We start from the raw sequence: 3757 nt of genomic DNA on the forward strand, positions 1-3757 counted from the left end.
AATTTCACTGACAATGAGACATAAACTTTTGTCATAATACATCGACCAAGAATTTCGACCTTTGACAAAAAGCCCCCAACATGTCGACGTCCTTTTCTCCAAACGCCTTTGGATTAATATCAGGGAGAGCTAAGTGAACATCTTTTCCCCAATTGTCATAACAATAAGAGTCACGTAAAATAGTTATCGGCGAACCCGAATCTCCCATCACTGTTGTCTGAATTCCATCAATCAACGCTTCGCAAAAGGGACCCTTAATCTCCAAACGATCTTCCTTATGGTCCAGAGTAGGCAGCAAATTGTCAAAATCTTCAGAACAGGATTCTAAGCCGCTGCTCACATTGCTGACCTGAACCACTCTCTTTTGCGCCTTACAAAACTTTTGAAAGTGACCAAACCTTTTGCAATCCGAACACCGCTTATTCAAAGTGGGACAATTAGGAAAGTTACCAATGTGAAATTTTAATCCACACCTGAAGCAAAAAATTAGAGGCTTTTTTTTAACTGACCCTGCTGGTGCAGCTGACTTTTTTTCACTGAACTTTCCACCTACAGCCAAAAACCCCTCATCAGCGGAACCCTCTTGCTGATAAATTACATTAACTTTAGCAGCACTAGCTTGTAAAGCTTTAGTAGAAATAGAGGACCTTTCAATGCCCAGAGCCAAATCAACCACTTCCGACAGAGGAGGGTTTTTACAACTTAAAATTCTTTCTTGAATTTTATGTGAAGAACAATTAAAAACAAACTGGTCCCTAATCATATCATCAACTGTTGGACCAAATTCACAAGTTATAGCCAATACTCTCAATGCCGAAATATACTCTTCCACTTTTTCCTCTTCTTTTTGGTTTCGTTTATAAAACTTATGTCGCTCCAACATAATGTTAGGTGTTTCTGAAAACTGCTTTTTAAGCCTCTCTATAGCCTCCAAATAGACATTCCAACGTCTATCCCCAGATCCAGACTGACCAGGTGGGAGTGGAATAGGAGGTAAAAGAAGAGCATATTTCCTTTCAGAAGAATAGTCTGTTGCGTCTATGGCCACTATATGGTTTTCGAAAAGCCCAAACCACTCAGACCAAATAAGGTTTGGCTTACCCGGCTTGGCCAAAAATGGAGGAGGTTGCGTAAGTTGACTAATTTGTTGTTGGTTCATAGCCATCTTCCAATTTCCCAAAAATTGCAGTTAAATGTAAAATAATGTTATTTTGAAACAGTACCTTGACACTGTCTTTCAGTCAAATTGAAAGTTTCTGATCCCAAATACCTTGTTATAGGTTTATAACTAAACACTGCTTCCAATAGTTCCACGAAGAATCCTTGACTCAAATTGGTAAAATGAAAAGAAATCAAAAATAACAAAAAAAAACGAACAAACAGTGCCAAAATCAACGCGTTGTACCTCCAATTTGCCCAAAACAGGTGTGTGTATCACCGCGATACACAGACATCCAGCCGTGAAGACATCGGACATCCAGACGTGAAGACATCGGAGCTTGACACGCAGCACGTTGTCAAGGAAACTGCAGCCACTTTCATTACTTAAAATGGCCGCTCTGTCACGTAATCGGTGACAGCACGCTTTCCCAGACCCTTCCCAGGGTCCTTTGCGCCAAGGCACTACTGTGATGTGACAGGAACGCAAACACTGCTCCCGGCCGTTGGCCTCAGCGCGAGCCTCCGCTCGAGCCGCCAATGACTCCTAGATCTAAGACTTTAATTAACAGTCAAAAATGGGTCCTACCGGTCTTTTACGTGAACAACCAAAGTCAGATAGCACCAAAGATTTCCGCCTTCAGGATGACGAGTGGCCTCCTGCGGGTTCCAGCAAGAAACTTGCAGGTGGCAAAAGAAACTCCCAGCGTTGCCAAATGTTAAAAGAAGAAACTCCACAAAGTTACAGGTAGATTGAAGTGCGTCTTCCTCTTTATACAAGACAAAGGTTTCTTAAGCCACGGTGCGGAGCAGTGTGTTCCCTCGGAACATGATCACCAACAGCTGATTGAATCCTCGGGGACGCACACGCCAAATACATCATAGCATTTTTAACAACAGCATTCTGAATGAGGTGACATGCCAAACATTCCCTTAAGCCCCAAACCAGTCCCACTACAATACCCATGAGGGTCTCAAGGCACTGGGGGGGGGGGGTAGCTGCTACTGCTCAAAAAGCCAGGTCTTGAGTAGTCTTCTGAAGGTCAGCAGGTCTTGGGTCTGTCGTAGGTTGGTGGGGAGGGTGTTCAAGGTCTTGGCGGCGAGGTGGGAGAAGGATCTGCCGCCGGCAGTCGTTTTCCAGATGCGTGGGACTGTGGCTATGGCGAGGCTGGCTGAACGGAGGCTGCGGGTGGGGGTGTAGAAGCTGAGTCGTCCATTGAGGTATGCTGGTCCGGCGTTGTGTAGGGCTTTGTGTGCGTGGGTGAGTAGGTTACTCTCCCTGTCATCAAAATTTTATTTAGGAAACCTTGAAGATGTGTTTTTTCCGACAACTTATACTTTCATGTCTATGTCTAGTTTCTGTTCTTCTCCAGCGGCAAGCAGCCCATTGGATGTGTGCTGCTTTTTAAAAGTGTTACTTAAAAATATTTATATATATATTTTCCACTTCATTTTTATTTGAAGAAAAAGTAACACATTTATCGGTAGGACGTCTGGTAGCCAGCATGAGCCCCAGGTCCACCAAATTTCTTAGACTCGCAACAACGAGGATCTGCTACCAATAGGGTCTTGCCACACTAGATCAATCTACCCTTGATTTCCTTCTTGGAAGCTTCATTAACATATTTCAGGTAGTAAGCCATGAGCGCCTTTAAAATAGACTGGAGAATAGTGTAGACTTGTGCAACATGACTGCCACACTTCACACGAACTCTGATGTCAACACCAGCAAATCTCTCTTTGCTAGGAGCAGAACCTGCTCAAGAAGTTTGTACAGAAGTGTTCTAGGCTCAATCATTTTCAGAGGCCTTCTGTTAACTTTTATCAAGCGATTTTAACTTTTGCAGTGGGCAACAGCAGTTGCAGTCAGTTTTCTTTTGCCAGAAGACCTGGATGGACTGCAAGGGGTGCTTTGCGGGCATGGTTCAGTGCACCATTGGCTTCAATAGGGAATCCCTTTACATGGGATTCACCCCAAAGGCGATGGCCAACAGAAGGTGCCTTGGTTCTTTCATTCCAACTATCAAAAAGGCATCCTACCAATTATAAGTGGAAGCAATTCAGCACTTCCCATAGAGGTTTCTTTTCCAGCTTACATGGTTCTGTAATGGGAACCATACCTATACAAGTAGGTCATCAATGCATGTGTGCTACCCTTGAAGGATTCTCTGAATATTTCGTTCCTGGCTATTCAGTGAGCCCAGAGTAGCCAATCTCATTTGTCTTCTGAGATGCCACATTCAAAGCAAGGGTGGACATGGTGATATAGGATGGTTGCATAGAGGTGCCAGTAAAGGAGAGGCAGACAAGAATGATGTTGCATATGAGGATGGTTGGCCAGAGGAAAGCCACAGAGACATCCATGTGTGAAAAAGAGCAGGGTGACGCAAACAGCAGTGGAATGATGAAACAATGCTTGGAATGTTACAAGGTGGCAGGGAAAGGAGGGGGGGTAAGAGCAACCACTGGGATACAACTCTCCTACTTGCAATTAAAACCATGACAGCATGGAGACTGTGATGACAGACTTGAGAATTGGTAGCCCTAACATTTTAGGGATCAAAGGACTAGAGCCGTATGGCTGCGTGGCAGACAATGC

At 44.1% G+C, this 3757-nt stretch overlaps 1 pseudogene; it reads right to left on the reverse strand.

The window, feature by feature from the left end:
- Positions 1-2636: 2636 nt before the first annotated feature.
- On the reverse strand, positions 2637-3080 carry LOC144827814 (small ribosomal subunit protein uS9-like; annotated as a pseudogene).
- Between the last annotated feature and the right edge of the window lie 677 nt (positions 3081-3757).

This window comes from Lissotriton helveticus, chromosome 4_1 (genome assembly GCF_964261635.1).
Source record: "Lissotriton helveticus chromosome 4_1, aLisHel1.1, whole genome shotgun sequence".
NCBI lineage: Eukaryota > Metazoa > Chordata > Amphibia > Caudata > Salamandridae > Lissotriton > Lissotriton helveticus.